The sequence below is a fragment of the Ursus maritimus genome, unplaced genomic scaffold, assembly GCF_017311325.1.
Source record: "Ursus maritimus isolate PB19 unplaced genomic scaffold, ASM1731132v1 scaffold_19, whole genome shotgun sequence".
Classification (NCBI taxonomy): domain Eukaryota; kingdom Metazoa; phylum Chordata; class Mammalia; order Carnivora; family Ursidae; genus Ursus; species Ursus maritimus.
Genome location: NW_024424341.1, coordinates 52,011,137 through 52,032,898, shown reverse-complemented (window position 1 = coordinate 52,032,898; position 21,762 = coordinate 52,011,137). Strand labels below are relative to the sequence as shown.

General features: G+C 47.0%; 2 long non-coding RNA genes across 3 annotated transcripts in view; one reads left to right on the top strand and one right to left on the bottom strand.

Moving 5' to 3' along the window:
• The window catches only part of LOC121103488, a 120,204-nt gene extending 108,543 nt beyond the window's left edge, over positions 1–11,661 (top strand). The window contains exons 5-6 of one of the 2 annotated variants that reach the window (XR_005835752.1): positions 8,914–9,084; positions 9,212–11,661. This is a non-coding gene — a long non-coding RNA (uncharacterized LOC121103488). Of the gene's footprint in view, positions 1–8,913; positions 9,114–9,211 lie in introns of both variants that reach the window. The other variant, XR_005835751.1, reaches the window with a different exon arrangement.
• A 3,854-nt stretch (positions 11,662–15,515) lies between these two features.
• On the bottom strand, positions 15,516–21,273 carry LOC103677380. The gene is made up of 2 exons (XR_005835745.1): positions 19,096–21,273; positions 15,516–16,162 (listed from the first exon to the last, which is right to left on the bottom strand). It is a non-coding gene; the product is annotated as an uncharacterized LOC103677380 (long non-coding RNA).
• Between the last annotated feature and the right edge of the window lie 489 nt (positions 21,274–21,762).

Below are 21,762 nucleotides of genomic sequence, written 5' to 3'. Positions count from 1 at the left end.
ATTTGGGAATGTGTGTTGGGGACGGTATGTTAGTTCCATCAGTGACTTGACAGGCCTTCTGGAAATTAGGGAGTGGGGACAAGAGGTAATAAATATGCCAGTATCTCCTCAAGAGAAGTGAATCAATTGACTTTCTTTTTCTTATCTTTTTTTAAAGATTTTATCTATTTATTTGAGAGAGAGAGAGAGAGCACAAGTGGGGAGAGGGGCAGAGGGAGAAGGAGAAGCAGACTCCCCACTGAGCAAGGAGCCCAACTCTGGCTGATCCCAGGACCCTGAGATCATGACCTAAGCCGAAGGCAGACGATTAACCAACTAAGTCACCCAGGGGCCCCTCTTTTCTTTCTTTCTTTTTCTTTTCTTTCTTTCTTTCTTTTTCTTTTCTTTTCTTTTTTCTTTTTTTTTTTTTTTGCATTAAGAAATGTGTGTTTAGAGAGGAAAAAATAGAACAGCTAGTAAAATGTCAAAACCACCAACAACCCCAAGGGATAAGAGATTCTTAATCATAGGAAACAAACTGAGAGTTGCTGGAGGGGAGGGAGGTGGGGGGATGGGGTAACTGGGTGATGGACATTAAGGAGGGCATGTGATTTAATGAGCACTAGGTGTTATATAAGACTTATGGGGGGCGCCTGGGGGGCGCAGTCGTTAAGCGTCTGCCTTCGGCTCAGGGCGTGATCCCAGCGATCTGGGATTGAGCCCCACATCAGGCTCCTCCGCTAAGAGCCTGCTTCTTCCTCTCCCACTCCCCCTGCTTGTGTTCCCTCTCTCGCTGGCTATCTCTGTCAAATAAATAAAATCTTAAAAAAAAAAAAAAGACTTATGGATCGCTGACCTCGACCCCGAAACCAATAATACATTATATGTTAATTAACTGAATTTAAATTTTAAAATATTTTAAAAAATAAAAAAATAAGATATGTGCTTTTATTTTAATTTTTAAAATTTTAACTCCAGTTAGTTAATATACAGAATAATATTAGTTTCAGGTGTATAATACAGTGAGTCAACACTTCCATCACCCGGTGCTCATCACAAGTGCACTCCTTAATCCCCATCACCTATTTCACCCATCCCCCCTCATCTCCCTTCGGGTAACCAGCAGTGTGGTCTCTATAGCTAAGAGTCTGTTTCTTCATTTCTCTCGCTCTCTCTTTTCCTTTCCTCACTTGTTTTGTTTCTTAAATTCCACATATAAGTGAAATCATATGGTATTTGTTTTTTTCTGACTTATTTTGCTTAGCATTATACCCTTTGGCTCCATCCATGTTAGTACAAATGGCAAGATTTCATTCTTTTTTATGGCTGAATAACATTCCATTATATGTATATATACATATATATATGTGTATATATATGTATATGTATATATGTATATGTATATATACATATGTATATATGTATATGTATGTATATGTATATATGTGTGTGTGTGTATATATATATATATATATATATATATCACGTCTTTATCTGTTCATCTATTGATGGACCCTCGGCCTGCTTCCATATCTTGACTATTGTAAATAATGCTGCTATAAACATAGGGGTGCATGTATCTCTTTGAATTAGTGCTTTCATATTCTTTGAGTAAATACCCAGTAGTGGAATTACTGAACATGTGGTATTTCTATTTTTAATTCGTTGAGGAGCTTCCATACTGTCTTCCACAGCGGCTACAACAGTGCATGAGGGTCCCTTTTTCTCCACATCCTTGCCAACACTTGTTGTTTCTTGTGTTTTTGACTTTAGCCATTCTGACAGGTGAGGCTGAGGCCATTCCTCACAGGTGAGGTGATATCTCACTGTGGTTTTTAACTGTGTTTTCTTGATGATGAGTGATATTGAACATTTTTTCATGTATCTGTTGGCCATCTGTATGCCTTCTTTGGAGAAATGTGTTCGTGTGTTTTTGCTCCTCTTCTAGCAGGAACACTCCACAGAAGGCACTCACACTCCTCCTTGAGTTCATGTTGACCTTTTCCACTTGAAACAAATCCAAGTTTTTTTCTGCCAGAACCCCAGCCCTCAAATACTCTTTAGATTTGCCCAGCGTGAAGCTCCTTGAACAGACATCTGGGTCCCCGGGGAGGAATTTCACATTGGAGGATTGTGAGGGGATGGACTGGTGACCCAGAAGCAGCCCCAAGGCCCAGCATGGGAAGGGGATGGTTCCACACATAGTGAGCAGCTTAGGCCGGACGTGCGGGAACACGATGCCCCCACTCTCTGTGTTGGCACTGTGGGGAATGACTGTAAGTCCATGACCCCGAAGGACTGGATCATTCTTCTAAGTGTCCCTGCCCTCCCTGTAGTAGAATTATACACCCATACCCTTTGTCTGCAACCTTGCAGTTCTTCACACTGGGAGAGGAGCGTGTCCCCCCCCAATTTCCTCATTCATCTCGAGCTTGCTCTATGCTTGCTGAGGCTAATGGACTGCAGGAGGAGAGATTTGGGCCAGTTCGGAGACAGACCATAGAGGGCCCGGCACGTTGTCCTCACTGTCTCCACATCGGCTACAGGAAGATTGTCTGCTGGTGGCCCCCTTTCCTCTGGTGCGTTTAGGGAACCTGCTACACGTCACAGGCCATCTGCATTCTGAGGCTGGAGCTGTGGGTCTGGTTCTCTGGTCCAGGGGAGCTGCCCTCACTCAGGCCCAGCTGTCTTCAGGATGCTCTGACCCCAGCAGGGCTTCTGCTCACCAGCCCTGCCTGTGGCTCTGCCCCCGGGTATGGCCCAGGGAGAGCATCTGGAACTGGGCTGAAGCCCAGGGGCTTGGAGTACAGGTGGTGAACCCAGACAGCCTTGCCCCACTCCTGACAAAATTGATGTTTTTAGGGTTCCTCCACTAAGCTGGTGCTTGCTGCAGGTTATAGCGGCCTTCATCAGGCCAAGGAGCTCCCCTCTTGGAATAGTTTGCCACTGGTTTCCCTATTGCCCCAATCTGAATGCGTGTGGAACCTGATCAAAGGCCACTTTGCTTCTCTTCTCGCCGTTAGCAATGATTTTCGAGTTAATGTGCTCATGTGGTAAAAGGTGGTGGTTGATTTTGAATGCTAAATTGACCTTGCATTTTGGGCAAGAAATTCAGCGTGGTTATTCCTGATTCATTTTGGTAGCCTTTCATTTGGGGATTTTTTTATTTCTGGTCATGAGAAAGGCCTACACCTTTACTTCCTCATTCTTTCCTGGTCTGGTTTCGTCATGAAGATTATACTGCCCCATAAAATGAATTTGTGAGTGTTCCTTGTTTGTCCCGTTCTCTGGAAGAATTGTTGAAGGTTGGAAAAAGCTGGTCTTTGATAGTTTTGTGGGTGTTGCTTTTTTGTGTGACCCGAAGAGATTTTTTACTTCTTTTTTTTGTTAAGTAACATGAACATTGCAATAAATTTCTGCATAGGTGTGTGCATATGAAACCATTGCCCAGCTCAAAGTAGAGAAAGTTCCCCACACCAGGAAATGCTCTCATGTCCCTTCCTGCCATTAGGATCCCCACCACCACCTCCATTCTGACCTCTCCCACCAGAGACTGGTTTTGTCTCTTTGGGAACTTTACACAAGTAGAATCAATTTGTCCCCTTCTGCATGTGGCTGCTCTCCGTCAAGTTGGTGTTGTGGGATTTATCCATGTTGTTGTGTAGCCCCAATTCACTCCTTTTTCATGTTGCTTAATATTCTTAATATTCTTTTGTTTGAGTACACCACGATATTTGCCCATCGGATTGTTGGGCATTTGGGTTGCTCTACTCTTTGGCTCTTCTGAATAATACTGATATGAATATTCTTATGCATGTGTGTTGTGGTGTGTCTAACTCATTTCCTTGGGGGCAGATACGATGGTATTTGCTGGAACATCTTCTAAAATACATAGAAATTTTGGATTCTCCTGCTAAATAGTTGAACAAATCTTTAGCCCCACCAGCAGTGTTGACCCGTTCTGATGTTCCAACTCTTGGTATTGTCAGTCCTTTTAATTTCAGCTGTTCTCGTGTGGCTGGCATAATAGTTCATAATGGTTCTACCGTGTGCTTCCTGAATAAACAATAAAGCAAATGCAGCTTTTCATATGCTTGTTGGCTGTTTTCACATGTTCTACTGTTCAGTGTCTCTTAGAGTTATTAGCCATCTTAAAAAATTGGATTGTCAGTCTTTTTCTTATTGCTTTTGGAGGATTTTGTAATGCACTTTGTACATGGCTTCTTCATCACACACATACACACACACACACACACACACACAGACGTAACTTGTACATGTATGAAAGAGAGAGGGAAAGAGAACTGGGTGTCTTTTGAAGACCAGAAATTCTTTTTTTTTTTTTAAGATTTTATTTATTTATGTGACAGAGAGACAGGCAGCGAGAGAGGGAACACAGCAGGGGGAGTGGGAGAGGAAGAAGCAGGCTCCCAGCCGAGGAGCCCGATGTGGGACTCAAATCCGGAACGCCGGGATCACGCCCTGAGCCGAAGGCGGACGCTTAACGACTGCGCTACCCAGGAGCCCCTGAAGACCAGAAAATCTGATTTTAATAAATTTTAATCAGTTTCTAAAAGATTATATGCTGTGAGTTAGGGTTCCTATTTTTTTTCTTCCATAAAGATATTCATTTTTTTAAACATTTTATTTATTTATTTCTCAGAGAGAGAAAGAGGAGTGAGAGAGCACAAGCAGGGGGAGTGGCAGGCAGAGGGAGAAGCAGGCTCCCCACTGAGCAAGGAGCCCGACGTGGGGGCTCAATCCCAGGACCCTGGAATCACGACCTGAGACGAAAGCAGATGCTTAACCAACTGAGCCACCCAGGCGCCCCCCCTTCATATGCATTTTAAAGCCATCTGTGTTTTCTGTGAGTGTGCATGCACATAATGTGTGTGTGCACAAGTGTGTATGTGTGTGTGTAAAAATATTTTAAGTATTAACTAAATGTCCTTTAATAGTTATAGTACAGGTCAGATTTCCTATTTCTTCGTGAGTTAGTTTATGTTATTTCTAATTTTTAGAATGTTGTCAATTTTGCCTAAATTGTGAGTTCATGGCCATGAAGAGTTTTTAGACTCTCCATCTCTGCTGGAGCTTTAGCGGGGCCACTATTTCCCACAGCTAATGTAGCTTATTTGTGCTTCCTCTGTTGTTTTGCTGATGAATTTTTCCAGAGGTGTTAAAAATCTATAAGCCTTTTGAAGAAAGGAGTTTTGAGGTGTGTGGATCTTCTTGATTCTGTATTTGTCTTGTAGTTTATTACTCTTTCCTCTTAAGTTTATGGCCATTTTCCTCCTTCCCTTTGTTGTTCCCCAGCTTCTTTAGCAGGAAGATGAACTCATTTGTAATCAACCTTTTCCAGTATCAGCATTTATGGTAATGAATTCCCTTGGGAACACCACTTTAGCTATATCCCATAAGTTTTGCTAGAAGTCTATTTTTAACCAAATATTTAAAACATCCAGGCAGAGCCGTGTGTCTCCCATGCACAGAGGAACAACCCCCTGGGCCCAGCCTCTATCCAGGGTGCGCTGCCCCTGCAGGGTCTGAGCCCCCAGGGTCTCCAGGGCAACTAGGAGAGGACCCTTGGCAGATGGACATGTGGCAGTAGCCATGGCAACCCAGGGTCAGCACCCCCTGTAAAATATGGGGGAGCCAGAGCCCCAGTCCCCCTTTCCCAGTCCTGGAGATAAGAAATGTTTTCTGATGTGTCTCTCAGACACATGTCCAAGGGACTTGGCTCCTCCAAATTTACACCCTAAGGGGTCCAGCCATGCCAGGGATGGAGAAGGACATAGAGAGTGACCTGAGCAGGGCAGGCTGGGCAAAGGTGCCTCCTCTTGGACAGTGTCCCCAGGATGTGCCTTTGGGAGAGAGAACCTGCAGGGCCCAGATGGACCCCATGTAGCCCCTTTCCCCCCAACCTCCCTCTCCCCTTTCTTTGATCCTGTGTACTCCCTGGACTCAGGTCTTATCCTCAGGCTTCTCTGGAGACACTGAGGTGACAATGTTGTGGAGAGAAGGGATGGAGCTTTTTTTTTTCCCATTTCCATATATAATAGCATCAAAAAAGAATAAAATGCTTAAAAATAAACTTAACCAAGGGGCGCCTGGGTGGCGCAGTCGTTAAGCGTCTGCCTTCGGCTCAGGGCGTGATCCCGGCGTTATGGGATCTAGCCCCACATCAGGCTCCTCCGCTATGAGCCTACTTCTTCCTCTCCCACTCCCCCTGCTTGTGTTCCCTCTCTCGCTGGCTGTCTCTCTCTCTGTCAAATAAATAAAAATAAAAATCTTTAAAAAAAAAAATAAAAAAAAATAAACTTAACCAAGGAGGTGAAAGATGTATACACTGAAAGCTACCAGATGTTTGGAAAGAAATTAAAGAAGACACAAATAAGTAGAAAGACATCCATGTTCATGGATTGAAAAGGTTAATATTAAGATGTCAATGTTACCCCAAAATATATACATATTTGATATAATCCCTATGAAAAATGCCAGTGACTTTTTTAAATAGGAAAATCCATCCTAAAATTCATATGGAATCCCAAATAGTGAAGACAGTCTTTAAAAGAACAAAATTGGAGGTCTCATGCTTCCTGATTTCAAAACTTAGACAGGGCTAAAGGAATCAAAATAGCATGGTGCTGGCATAAAGACAGACATACAGACACCATGGAATACAACAGAAAGCCCAGATGAGAAGCCCCAATTATCTGATGAAATGATTTTAGACAAGAGTGCCAAGACCATTTAATGGAGAAAGGACCGTCTTTTCAACAAATGGTGTTGGAAAACCGGATATCCAGGTGCAAAAGAGTGAGTGAAGTTGGACCCCCTGAAGGCGGTGCCTTACACCACCTACAGAAATTAACTCAGAGTGGATCAAATCCTCAAGGTAAGACCTAGAACTATAAGACTCTTGAAAGAAAATATAGGGAGAAGGCTTCATGACATTGGATTTGGCAGTGATTTCTTGAATAGAACACTAAGAACACAGGCAAAAAAAGAAAAAATAGATAAACCGGACTTGCATCAACATAAAAAAAAAAGCGCCCATTTATCAAAGGACACAGTTAACAGAGTGGAAGGCAACCTATGGACTTAAAAGGGCAGGCAGTCAGCGATGAGCTGCAGATAAGGATGGTGTAAACAGTGGTTTCATGGTTTCCCCACCTTCCGGGGCCAAGAACAGCAGGTGCAGAGCATGTGCTCTCCTGTCCAGTGCACATCCTACAATAACCTGTAGCTTCGTTATAATATATTTACATTGCCGTTTGGATACCCTTCTCCCAACCCCCCAGTGTGGGGAAGGCAGCCATGACAGTTCCTGCAGGAACGTTGCAGAGACAAAAACTCCTCCTCCCAGCTGGTAGGGGGAGCCTCTTAGATGACGGGAAACAACCCTAGCTATAACCCATAACCTATACAAACATCAAGAGACACCCCTAAGCCTGGGGCAGTTGCCATTTCTGGGCCTGCCCACCCTCCCGTCTTGAGAGTGTCCTGTCTTGATAAACCGCTTTGTGCCTGCTTCCTTCCTTCTGACCGTCTTTATTGGAGCATGGGGTCCTCCCGTAAACCTTTTGTGGGGACTCCAAGAACCGAGACCTCCATTGACACAGCACTAACCTCCCACCAGTAACAGGATGAGAGAAAGTAACTTGCAAATCATGTATCAGACAAGGGGTTCATGACCAGAATATACGAAGAGCTCCTACAACTCAGCAACAACAAAACCAAACTTAAACCTGATTTTAAAATGGGCAAAGCCCTTGAATAGACATTTCTCCAGAGAAGATATACAGATGGCCAATAACCACATAAAAAGCAGTTCAACATCACCAATCATTGGGGAGATGCAAATAAAAACTACAGTGAGATAGTCCCTCACACCAATCAGAATGGCTGGTATCAAAGAAGCCCAGAAAATAACAACTGCTGGGAAGGATGTGGAGAAATTGGAGCCTTGTGCATTTTTTTGACAGGGCAGTAAAATGGTGTAGCCACTATGGAAAATGGTATTGTGATTTTCCAAATATTGTACATAAAAATGCCATATGGTCTGGTAATTTCACTTCCGGGTATATACCCCCAAAGAAATGAAAGCAGGAACTGAAAGAGGTATTTGTACACCCATCTTCATAGCAGATAGCCAAAATGTGGAAACAACCGAAATGCCATCAACGAATTCACGGATAAGCACAATAGAATATCATTCAGGCTTCTGACCCCCCTGGGCAGCCTCTGCCCTCTGCCTGGGGGCTTCTCCTGTGGTTACTTGCTTTTGCCCATGCGTGGTACCAGGCAGGGAGTGGGGAGATGTACAGGGACCCTTGACAGAGCAGAGTCCTTAAAGGCCTCAGGAAGAAGCACACAGGACAGAACAGGAACATGATAGGGACCCGTAAGTGTCTGTTGGAACAGAGGTTAGAAGTCAGGCTCCTTTTCTACCTTCTTAGCCAAAGCCAACTTCATGTGTTAATTTCATGTGTTGTCTGCCTGTCCCAATGTCACCCCCTGGAGGTGATGTCAGGGGCTGCACCAGGGATGCTGACCAGGCTCCAAAGGAAGTGAGGGGCCCTTGAGCCCTGGACAGAGATGGGCTGACCTCCAGGCTGAGGGGCTGGTCAGCCCTGATCCCGATCTCTGTGGGTGTCAGGCTTCTTGACTCCATCCCAGTGCAGGGGAAGCCCCAGGAGAGGATAGTTATTGTCCAGAAGATTCCTGATCCAACATCAGGAGAACTGTCTACCCAGGGGGTAGACTCTGTCTACCTCTGGTGGTGCTCTCTGTTCCCAGAGTTCCAAAGGAAGGGCCAATGAAGGGTCTCTTGAGGCTTTTGGGAGAGGACATGTCAGAATGCCCTGTTCCCCCATCACAGCACTGAGGCCTGTTGCATTCAAGTCATAGGTGTCCCTCCTTCTGCTCTAGGCCTCCCTATCGGGCCCAGGAGCTGGAGCAGCTCCAGCTGGAGACTCAGTCAGGGAGTCTGGCCTCCGTGGGACCCTCGGCTCCTCTGAGACGGAAGCAAATTCAGATCCTGGGTTCTCCTGTGCCATCCTGGACTGGAAGTTCCTCTTGTTCCCCAGGACTCCTTGGGTGGTAAGATGTCTTCAGGGCACCATAGCCAGGTATCCGCACAGACCAGAGACCCTAATGCGGAGTCACCTTCTAACTTCCTTTAAGGTCAGAGTGGGGCTCTGACCTCCCCTGATGATATCTCCACCAGGCATCAAGATCCAGAGTTTGTGCCAGGTCAGATCGCTGAGAGAAGAGGAAGGACACAGTCTGCCCACCCAGGATCCCCAGGGAGAGAAGTGGCTCACAAGGTAGAGATGGAGTCGGGGATGTCTGTTTCCGTGGATGAAAGAGTATTTGATGCTCACAGTTAGGAGACCTCTGTCCTCCCTCCTGAATCGAGGAGGGGTAAAGACCGTCCCTGGGACAGCCTCAGGCACTTGCTGGCCTCCTCCCATGCTGATGCCAGTACCCTGTGTGTCTACAGAGAACAGACTCTGACCGCCAGTGTGACACGTGGGTGACATGCTTCTGTGGTGTGGTTTTCCTTATCAATTTCACATGTGTTTATTGAGCTTCTCTTGCGGGTGCGGAAGGGACACCCAGATATCTGACCTGGCTGCCGACTCATCCTCCAAGACATTGTTGCTGGAGCAGTGTCTGTTCAGAGTATCCACTGGGCACGAGGAGAGGACCGCCCCATTTCTCATCAGGGACTTAGCTGCGAATGGCCTGCACGCCGGCTCCACCGGCTGCTCTCTTGGCTGGTACCTTGAAACACCTTGTCTTCTGTCTTCCCATTGCCTCAGCACAACCTCCCCAGCACAGAGGTCAGGGCCCCCCTCGTGCCTCCAGCCGACCAAACCCTGTGCCTCACGTAACCTTCTTCGTGTGGGAGAGAAGGGCCCGGTTATAGGATCGGGGCAGCCTCCTGGGAGAACGCCTCCATGCAGAGGTGACCCCCACATGCTGGGACTCTTGAGTACCATCTGACTGTATCTTGGTCACGGGGTCTGGGCAGAACCGGTTCGGGCTATGCTCCAGAGCTCCAACATGCTCCCTGTGAGAGCTGAGTGCAGGTTGGTGCTTTCCAGAAGAGATTCGGTTTCCAGAACTTCTCAATCTGTGTCAGTGGATGCGGCCTGTGGCCAAGAGCTTGAGGTTCTGGTGATGGCCTGGATTGAACCACAAGGCAGCGCCTGGGGGCCCCACACCTGCCAGTCAGAGGCCCGCCCACTCACAGGGACAGCCTGAGCCCCGCACCCCCACAGACTCCAGAGGTGACTGGGTGATTGGTGAGGACACTGAAAAGACCACTCTTCTAAATGACAGAGCATCAGAGGCTCCTGTGATTCAGAGACGGGCCCAGGGTTGGAGGGCACGGTGCTGTCAGCCCACAGGCTGACAACTGGCCAGACCAACACGGGCCAGTCCCTGACTAAAGTCCATTTTGCGGGGTGTAGATTCATACTTAAGGAATGATGCTGAAGCATATGATTCTGAAGATAAAGAGACACTCCTGTGATATAATGTACCTTTTTTTTTTTTTTTTTTGAGAGAGAGAGTGTGTGCCTGGGAGGTGAAGGGAAGGGGGAGGAGCAGAGGGAGAGGGAGAGAGAGAATCTTAAGCAAGCTCCATGCCCAGTGTGGAGCCCACTGGGGGGCTCAATATCACCCCCAGTGAGATCTTGGCCTGAGTGGAAATCAAGAGTCTGCCCCTTAACTGCCAGAGGCACCCAGGTGCCCCTAATGTTCTTCTTGTAATTCCTTCCAAATGCTAGTATGATTTTTCAGTCATTGCTAAGATGCCTCTCAAATGGTGAGAACATCAGCGAACACTGTCTAATGACATTGCATACAGATTCGTGCTCATGTATGTTTTTGCATCCCCGTGTCTACAGTTTTCCCTCAGCCGACTTGGGTGTCCTTCTGCTTTGTGGTTATACTCTTTGCAAAACCAGCCTTCCAGCTGGTGACTCACAGGCAGCCATAAATTAATCTTCCTTAAATATGCCTCCTTTGGGGGCGCCTGGGTAGCGCAGTCGTTAAAGCGTCTGCCTTCGGCTCAGGCGTGATCCCGGCGTTCCGGGATCGAGTCCCACATCGGGCTCCTCCGCTGGGAGCCTGCTTCTTCCTCTCTCACTTCCCTGCTGTGTTCCCTCTCTCGCTGGCTGTCTCTCTGTCACATAAATAAATAAAATCTTAAAAAAAAAAAAATATGCCTCCTTTGGAACCTGACCATGCCCTTTGTCCAGGCTCAGCCCTATGGTCTCCTCTCTAGTGCCCTCTTTGCGCTTCCAACGGCAGGAACGATCCACTAGAGGGCACTCACGCTCCTCCCTGAACCTTTGTCCACCTTTCCCATCTCCTGAGACAAATCCAAGTGTTTTCACTGCCACAACACCCAACGCTCAAATACTCTTTAGATTTGCTCAGAGTGAAGTTCCGGGGACAGAAATCAGGGTCCCCAGAGAAGAACCTCACATTGGAGGACGTGGCAGAACGGACTGAGGATCTGGAACCAACCCCAGGTCCAAGGCATTGGAGAAGGGATGGTGCCAGGGACAGTGGGCAATGTAGGCTAGACATTCAGGGCCCAGATGCCGCAGCCCCATGTGCGCACCCTGGGGAAAATGACTGTGAGCCTGTGTCCCTAAAGGCCCTGTCACTTAGGATCTGTGCACGTGGGCCTTGAAGGGGCTTCTGTGGAACATTCCAGACTAGGCCTCCTGGATATTTCAAGAACCTTCTCCTGGAAGAATTAGGAGAGGTGTGTCATTCACCATGGCACAGGATCTCTTCGGGCCTGAGGGAGCAGGGGGTGTCCAGGCTTCACCCCCAACTCCAGATCAGGCCCCAAGATATTGGGAGAGTTGAGGTCTTGCCTGGCCTGGCTCTGCAGGACACCATTGCTGGGCTCTCTGCGGGGAGCTCGGCCTCCCCACCCCCTGACTGTAGTGCAGGAATGAGACCCCAAAGTCCCTTCAGACTTGGACAGTGAGGGAGCATAGGTGAGTTCGGGCAGGTGGGTGGAGGAGAGACCATCATTTCTGGAGGTAGGAGTGCTTAGGTGATGGGCACACACGTGGGACACAGCCCGTGTGCTGCTGCCGCTGAATCTCTGAGAGGTTTTCCTCTGGAGAATCCAGCCTTTTCCCTGCAAGCATTTGCTTACTTCCCACCTCAGTGCTGCCAGCTGAGGTGCCTCAGTCCTGTTCAACAAGCCAGTCCTACATCAGCTCTTTGTCCCCATCACATCAGGGCAGCTCGGTGTGCCCACCTGCCTCAACTTCCCGGGTCCTCAGAGCAGTCATCGCACCTCTGTCCCCACCAGTTTGGAGGCCGTGGGACCAGGCTCTCTGTCCCGATTATCAATCATCTGCCAGGAGGGGACAGCCGCTGCACAAAGGAGAGGATGCAGGGACAATCGTTAGCCACTCTGTGAGTCCACCTGTGGGAGAGGAACCAGGAAAATGACAGAACTTCCTGCTCAGTTCAACTTGGGTAGTGTTACCCTGGGAAGTCCATAGGGGAATGCATGGGTATTTTTTAACTTTCTAGTCACAGGCTTTAGCGTTTGGAATGATAAATTTCCCTTGGATGTCACCGTCAACCTCGATTCCACCCATTTGGGGCACAGACTGCAAATTCCATACCCTAGTACAGGTTTGGTATTGGGGCCAAGACGCTGGCAGCCCAGCCCAGGGGACCCTCTGTGAACAGCCACTGCAGAGAGATGTGCTCTGTTCCTCCCTGGACGTCAGCACCCACCTCCACGGTGCCCATCCTCCTCCCCGCAGGCCCCCACCCCTCAGAGACACCTGCCTCAGGGACATCGTGTGGGTCATTCCCACACTGCTGCTGTCTGTCTGGGGCTGTCCAGGATCCTGTAGGTTCCCTGAGGTGTAGGGGTGTGTGTGTGTGTGTGTGTGTGTGTGTGTGTGTGTGAAATAAGCCCAAGATTTTGCACAAATACAAAATCTGAGGTTGAGGGAATTTGAGATTTCATTCAATAAATACTTATTTTACATTCAAGGCTTCACGGTTAGGACTCCATATCAAATAAGCGAGGGTTCGTGTTTATTGAATCCCTCTTCTTAATCCTCCTGCCTGCCCAGTGCTAGAGTGACCCATCCACACCCTCCGCCCACCCCTTACAGCTCCTCCCACTAGAAGGAAGGTGTTTATCTCACACTTGGCCATAAGAACATACACACCAGGAATCTCTTTCTCTTTTTTTACGATTTTATTTATTTATTTGACACAGAGAGAGCACAAGCAGGGGGAGCGGCAGGCAGAGCAGGCAGAGACAGAAGCCGACTTCCTGCTGAGCAGGGAGCCCAATGTGGGGCTCGAACCAAAGGCAGACACTTAACTGACTGAGCCCCCCAGGTGCCCTGGAATGTTATTCAGCTGTTAAAAAGAAGGAAATTTGGGGGCACCTGGGTGGCTCAGTTGGTTACGTGCCCAACTCTTGATTTCGGCTCGGGTTATAATCTCGGGGTCTTGAAATGGAGCCCCGCATCAGGCTCCATGCTCGGCTCAGAGTCTGCTTGAGATTCTCTTTCTCTCTCTCCCTGTGCCCCTCACCCTGCTCACGCACTCTCTCTAAATAAATAAATAAATAAATAAATAAAATCTTTTTTTTTAAAGAAGGAAATCTTGCCATTTGTGACACCGTGGCTAGACCTTCATAGCAATATGCTAAATGAAATAAGTCAGAGAAAGACAAATACCATATGCTCTCACTTATATGCGGATCACAAAAACAGAATTAAAAAAACCAAGTTCACAGATACAGAGAATAGACTGGTGGTTGCCAGAAGCAGAATGGGATGGGAGGCGTAATGGGTGAAGGTGTTCAAAAGGCACAAACGTCCGGTATTAATATAAATAAGTCCTGGGGGTGTAATGCACAGCATGGGGACTATAGTTAACGCGGTGCTGCACATTTGAAAGTTGCTTAGACAGTAGATCTTAAGAGTTCTCATCACAAGAAAAATAAATTTTGTAACGTGTTGTGGGAACAGATGTTAACTAGCCTTGCTGTGGTGATCACTTCACAGTATATACAAACACCGAATAGTTATGTTGTACCGGAAACTAATATAACATTGCGGGTCGATTATATCAGGATTTAAATGACGAAACCAAAGTTCTCAAGTAATTGTGTAATCAGTTATGTAGAGAAGTTCCTGGAATCCTAGAGACAAAAAGATTACTTGTGGCTCTGAGCTCCCCTCAAAATATAGCAGAAAAGGATCATAGTTGAAGCTACCATTCTCCATCCTCCCACACTGGGGACTTCAGACAAGTGCGTGTCGCAGACTGTTGCTTCGGTGCAGCTAGATCAACAGCTCACAGGCGTGTTACACGGCAGTTGGCACCGAGTCCGTAAAGCTGTTGGAACGCACTGGGCAGACGATCCCAGCAGGGCTAGCGTGGTGTCTAAAGAGCTAGATGGGGGCGCCCGGGTGGCTCAGTCGTTAGGCGTCTGCCTTCGGCTCAGGGCGTGATCCCGGCGGTCTGGAATCAAGCCCCACATCAGGCTCCTCCGCTGGGAGCCTGCTTCTTCCTCTCCCACTCCCCCTGCTTGTGTTCCCTCTTCCGCTGGCTGTCTCTCTCTCTCCATCTCTGTCAAATAAATAAATAAAATCTTTAAAAAAATAAAATAAAGAGCTAGATGGAAGGAAGTCTTCAGGGAAAAAATGATCCAGAGGTTGGAGTCTTCATGACCCCACCACACAATGATAAGAAAGGGGATCTACCCCCAGGAATGAAAGGACGGGGAGACCCACCCTCTCTGCTCACACCCACCTCCCCTCAAACCTGGAGCAGCCAGTGCACCTCAAGCCTGGGGCCCATCAGGTAGGGCTTTGGGGGCCACGTGAGGGACTCCAGGTCTTATTTGAAGTGCAGTCAGACATGTCTAAAGGGACTGTTTATTGTTTGATTTGTTTTCCAGAAGTGACACGATCTGTTTACATGATGTTATTCTAGCAGTTTCGCTCCACTTGCCAGGTGGAGAAAGCTCCACAGAGGAGACGGTGGAAGCTGAGTGTGGTTGGGAGAAGAGTGACCCCCAGGGATGCCCACACCCTGCTCCCCAGAGCCTGTGAATACGGGGCTGGACAGGGCAACAGGGAATTAAGGTTGTTAACAGGCTGGCCTTTAAATGGGGGACTATCTTGGGCGAGCCGATGGCTCCATCTGTGTCAGGCTTCTGAGCTACAAAACTCTAGGGTTAACAAACCGTGTTGTGTGAAGCCACTGAGGTTGTGGTAACTTGGTACAGCCGCAGTAGGGACCGAACGCCCTGCAAGACTGGTTAGACCAGGTCCACGTAGGAAACCACAGTTTGGACTCGTGGTCATAGTGGAGAAGAAAGAGGGAGAGAAATGGGAGAAAGGTCAGGGCAGGTGGGGGACCTGGAGAGGGTGGGTGACAGATTGCACCTGGGGCAGGCGGGCACCAAAGATTCAATAGGACTCATGATTCTTGCTGCAGCAACCACGTGGCGGGAAAGACCTTTAATAGAAGGAGATGTGTGCAGGCCAAGCCTGTGTGAGGACCGAAGTGAACGCTGGAGTTCTGTGTGCAGTTCAGGTGCGGAGAGGGGACGCTGGGACGGGTTCGGCTTGGTCCTGGCTTATGCGGGAGGCCAGAGAGGAGAGGTGGGGGCCGTCCATCCAGCGGGACAGGATCCTCACAGTGTCTACCGGGGCCTGGAGGTCCTCAGACTCGTGGGGGTGGATGCGGGTGGGCGGTGGGACAGCTGACAGCGCACGGGCTGGAGCGAGGTCCCGCCTGGAGCAGCGCCTTCGTGTCCCGCAGCCCGCGGTGCTGTTCGCAGGCGGCCCTGCTGGTGGCAGGGCAATGCCAGCGCCTAAGGAGCATCGTCATGTGTCTCTCGTGACCAGCAAACCAGAAAACGCGTGGGGCTCACATTTCTAACACAACAGACCTCCAGGGCACCTACCGGACACTGTGAGTCCACGTGTGCAACGTGCTTTCAGATACATGGAATTCGGTAGAGGTTTCTGGGACCCCACTGGCTTGGGTCATGCCCAGAGAGTCTGGAAGAGTCATCTGGACAAAAGGGTCACGTTGGCAGTGGGCCACCAGCTGCTGCTTTCTGACGATGACGCTCAGCTTGTCGCTTCTGAAACAAAGTTTAAAGGTTCGGATTTTCCTGTCAACTAATTCATTTAAACACTGTAAGAGCGTACGAATTGTCCCGTTTCCCCCGTCACAGGTGACTATGAGGAATATCCACTATATGGCTTCACCCAGAACTCTCATTTTTGATCAAAATTATCGTTACTCCTGTAGTTTCTTACAGCCCCTGCTAGCCTTGAAAGTATCCCCACTGACGGGTTCCCGATAGTCCAGCAATCAGAACTCCCAGGACAAAGTTCACAGGCCACGGAGTGCTGGAAAGGCAGCCATCGAGCCCCACGTGTCCCCCCACACACTTGAAAAGTACATCCAGCGGGGCAGCTGGGGGCTCAGTCAGTTAAGCGTCTGACTCTTGATTTCGGCTCAGGCCATGATCTCAGGGTTGTGAGATGGAGCCCCTCATCAGGCTTCATGCTGGGTTTGGAGCCTCCTTCGGATTCTCTCTCTCCCCCGTCCCTTCCTGCCCCATTGCACTCACCCTCTCTCTTTCTAAAAAAAAAAAAAAAAAAAAAAAAAAAAAGAATGCAAGTGTATTTCAATATCAGAATGTAACTCTCCATGGCAACAGACTAAAGGAGAAAAATACTTATCTGACTAGATTTGGTAAAATTACTTGATAAAATTCAACCCTAATTCTAAAAAAAAAAAAAAAAAAGTCCTTTGACTCTGGGAGGAAACTGGGAAAGGAACACACTCATATCCTCCTACAGCTGCCTAAAGAGTAAAGTAATTCATATACGACACTGACGTAGCGCCTGGCACCCATTAGGCACTAAATATGTGTGCATCTCCCCAAGCATTTCTCTCTCACGCATCCATCTTTGCTCCCTGATTTATGCTTGATTTCCTCAGTTGAGCTTCCAGATCATTCGGTTGATTTTTTGGCAGTTATTCAGCAATTAGACTCAATTTTTTGTTTATTTGTTTTTTAATTTCTGGGAAGTCTTTCTTTTTCTGCCTGCACCGTTCCCATGGGAGTTCATCAGCCATCTCCCTGAATCCCTGACGGTCAGAAGGATGTTGAAAAATTTCTGTCTGAACTTGCACACACAGTTTCTAGCAGTCACGGATTCCATTCATACATCCGGCAATTGCTCCCTGACCTCCCTCCGCTGGCTCTCCCCAGATGTGTGTGCAGTAGCCACCAGTTTTCTCCTTCGTTGCCCTATTTTTCTCTTTCCTTATGGATTTTTCTCAAATGCGTTATATTTTTTTGGTTGTAAAGTACATATTTACTAGGACTTGGTCGATTATCATGGGTGTATGCTAAAGGTTTGCTCTGTATTCGTATGAGTCCACACTGGAGCTTCTTCTTAAATTGACAGCAAAAACCTTAAAACTTTTTCTTGTTTTCATATTGCGTATTGGAGATATTCAAAATAATTGCTTATAACATCTGTGGTGGGTACGGAGAGCAACAATTCACAACAACAACAACAACAACAACAACAACACTTCACTATGTGTCTTCACTCAGCTTAAGGAAGAGAACCAGCACCCCCCAGCCCTGTGTTCCCGGCCAGCCCCACTCCGGGCCCACCCCTCCCCCAGCTGCATTACGCAAAATATTCCCCTACCCTTTTAGTTCTTCTTTTTTTAACAACACATGGCTACTCATGCATTTCTTTCTTTTTGACTCAGTCTGGTCCATTTCTGTAGGTAATCACTGAACAAATTATGCAGATTTCGCAATCAGAAGGCTCACGATCTCCTTCAAGCCATTGTCCTTTTCCCCTTTTCCACTCCTAACGTTGCTTCTTGTGCCTTGTCTCATTTTTTCCGATCACATGGTCAGAAATTTATTTTGAAAGAGCCACCTCTAGACTTTTGTGATTCTTGCTCGCCTCTTATGTTCTTTCTCCTTTGAATTTGTTCCTTTTCTTACTTCTACAAGTAGATAATTAGCTCATAAACAACCATTCTTTCATTCTTTTCTGTGTTAAGCATCTTAGCATTTTAAATTTGCCCATGAGCCGGCCTCGGTTGCATCCTGTGTGTTCTATAGAAAGTTTTGGGTTTTTTTTAATTAGTCTCTGTGGCCAGTGAACTCACGACTCTGAGATCAAGACCTGAGCTGGGATCAAGAGTTGCTTAACCAACTGGGCCACGCAGGCGCCCCTAGCGAAAGTATTTTTTCTGTTAATTATACATATTTTGAAATTGCCATTATCATTTTTTGTTCAAGCACAAGTGTTTCAAGAGATGGTTTCCATTGCAGATGGTGATTTTCTGGTTACCCTTGTACTCAGCTTTCTGACTTCATAGCACAGTGTTCACAGAGCATTCCATCTATGAGTACTTATGAAATTTGCTCTTTGGTCTAGTATGTGGCAAATATTCAAAGTTGCCATGTGTGCTTGAAAAAATGTATTGCAACATTTTATATAGAGAGAGGCCAAACTTCTTGCACTACTCCAATATTCTATATCCTTCCTGATTAGCTTTGCTCTCTAATTACTGAGAGACACAGGCTCAAATCTTCTACCAAGAGAGTAATGAGTAGCCATATGAACCAACAAATTGGGTTACTATTTTGGAACCGAGATCCATCAGTAGGAGAGATTTTTAAACATTAAACATGAAACATTCTAATATTACCCCTACTCCTACAGAAAAGAGAAAGAGAGAACACATCCCCAGCTCTTACTGTGGGGCTAGAAAAACTCTGACCCCCAAACCAGAAAAAATACAGAAAGGAAAAGAACAGGCCAAAGTCAGCATATAAAACATCCTACAGGAATAGGAGACACAATGCAGCAATGAATGAGAAAGGTAATGTGCATGAGATGTGGGCTTTATTAAAGGAATATAGTTAGTGTAACAGAAAATCAATGTAATCCACAGCATTAATGATTTAAAGGAGGAAAGCCATGTGATTTTTTTCGAAAGATGCATTAAAAAAAAAAAAAACTCTACCTAAAATTCAGCCTCAGGATCAAATTGGTCCCAGTGACTACATTCCTCCCGTACACAATCCCCAGGTCTAGAGGAAAGGGAGCCCCACCAGAGCGTGGGAGAACTGCAAGGTTCCTGTCAACACAAACAGAGCTACTCTTTTACAGAAGATCGGAGCACCAAGAGCCAAATGGTAAACTTGGGCCTCTCAGTCACCCAGCTGGTAAACAGACTGCAAGGTCACAAGACATGCCTTGTGTTGTAAGAATAATCCTGTATCGCTTCAATGTCAATAGCTCTAGGACACGTGCAACAAGCTCACTGGCCAGGACCCCTCCCTGCGTGTGAGAACGTGATGACGGAGAATGACTCATTGCCGGCAGTTTATAACAGGCTGGCCGGAAGCAGACAAGTGCACACTCGCCATGTCTGATAACGAGTCAGTCACGTTCCCTATCAAACATTGGGTCATGGAGTTCATGGTGGAAGCTATAGCTACCTTTGTCCTGGATAAGGTAAGAATATATATCCCAAGTGTGTTCATAACATTTCTAGAGAACCAATGGAAGGTCATGGATTGGTTTAAAAAGATGTGCCAATTTCTGCTGAAGAGAACACTTATTTATGTCATTGACAAAGTTATTTCTGTTATACACAGTATGATTAATGGAAAATTCTTGATAAATATGCCATATTGTTTTGGACACAAGATGTTTTCTAAACCAAATGATTTAACTACTCGTCTACCTGTGTAACCTGGACTTCCTGCGAGAATTCTTGTCATCAGAAAACTTATTTCTGTTTACACAATATGATCGATGGAAAAAAATTTGTTTTTACTGAAAATTCTTGATAAATATACCATATTATTTTGGACACAAGATATTTTCTAAACCAAATGATTTAATTACTCTAATACGTGTGTAATCTGGGCTTTCCGCGGGAATTCTCCAGATGATAATCTGAAGAACGAATTACTTCACTAGCTTATCTAGGGCCAGTGGAGGCCGGGTGTGTGCTCAGCTCTCTCTCCGAGACACCACCTGACATATTGTACCAAACTCACAAAGAAGCCTGGCTCACAACTGTGAACGGGAATTTTAAAATTGAATCACTCATGCGACGCAGCGCTAACATGGAGCTCAAACCACTGCTGAATTGGTCCTAGGCACCATCACATCTGGATATAACATGAAATTCTAGCCTGTGCTGACCACAAACGGTTACATTCTGCCACAGTTCTCGGAAGGAAGTTTATCTGGCCGAGCTCCACCGAGCTACTGCCTCGGTGACCTCTCTCTATAGAATAAAGCTAGTTTTTCATAAAATAACTATCGTAATTCTTTCAGAATTTATATAAATCTACGGGTGTTACCTTCATCAACACTTTCTCCTCCCCGCTCAGAGCACATTTCAGATTCCTCCTGAATCTCTGCCTCCCAGATTTCAATAAAGGTTCGGTTTGCTTTGCGGCCTCAGTTTTTTCCTGTTTCACACAACTGAGCAAATAAACTTCGTATCCACAAATGGAGTGTCTGCCGTCTTATTGCCCTATTCTAGCCTGACTTCTTTCCCCTGTGTGGCTCGGGGCAGAACCTGAAGAAGGGGTAGGGGAAAACCACCGGATGTGGCGAAGAGAGCACCATGGGGTGCAGCGCGGCCGGGCGAGGAGGGAGGGGTCTGCAGCCCGGGTGAGATTTGCTGATTGGTCAGGAGCACTTCCTGCACATGACGCCGCAGCTCGGCTCACTGCCGAGCTGACAAAAGGCTGGCTCTCTAGGCTTGCGAGCCCTTTATGCGACCAAAGCCGGTAAGTGCACACACCCTTGTCCTACAACAACTCAGTTATGTTCATTATCAAACATCGGGTCATCAAATTAGTGGTGGAAGTTGTAGACGCCTGGGTCCTGCATGAGAGAAGGGTTTATGTTCCTGAATTGTTCGTGACATTACCGGAGAACCAATGGAAGTTCACGGATTGTTTAAAAAAGATGTGCCAGTTTATGTGGAAGAAGACCCTTATTTATGTCCTGAGCAATCTTGCTTCCATTATACGCAAACGGATTGTCAGAGAAGTCTTCGTAAATATGCCATATTACTTTTGACGCAAGAAGATGTTTTCTTTTTTTTTTTTTTTAAGATTTTATTTATTTATTTGACAGAGATAGAGACAGCCACCCAGAGAGGGAACACAAGTAGGGGGAGTGGGAGAGGAAGAAGCAGGCTCATAGCGGAGGAGCCTGATGTGGGGCTCGAGCCCATAACGCCGGGATCACGCCCTGAGCCGAAGGCAGACGCTTAACCGCTGTGCCACCCAGGCGCCCCAAGAAGATGTTTTCTAAACCCACAGCTGTGGTTGTGGGTTAGGTACTCTTACACCTAAGCGACCTGGATTCTTTGGGGGGAGACTTAGCACCAGGAGGAGAGCAAATTCCTTTACTAGCTTATCTACTGCCAGTGGAGTCTTGTGTGTGTGCTCAGCTCTCACTGAGGCTGGCCCATTGTACCAAACTCACAAAGAAGACTGGCTCACAACTGTGAAGGGAAGCACTGAAACTGAACCACTAATGTTAAGCAGTCCTAACATGGAGTTCAGAGACCCTTGTAGCAATGGGTCCTATGTGATGAGGTTGTGGGATATAGGTGAGGTTCAGTGGGGTGGAGTCCAGAGCCGATGACAAAGAAAGA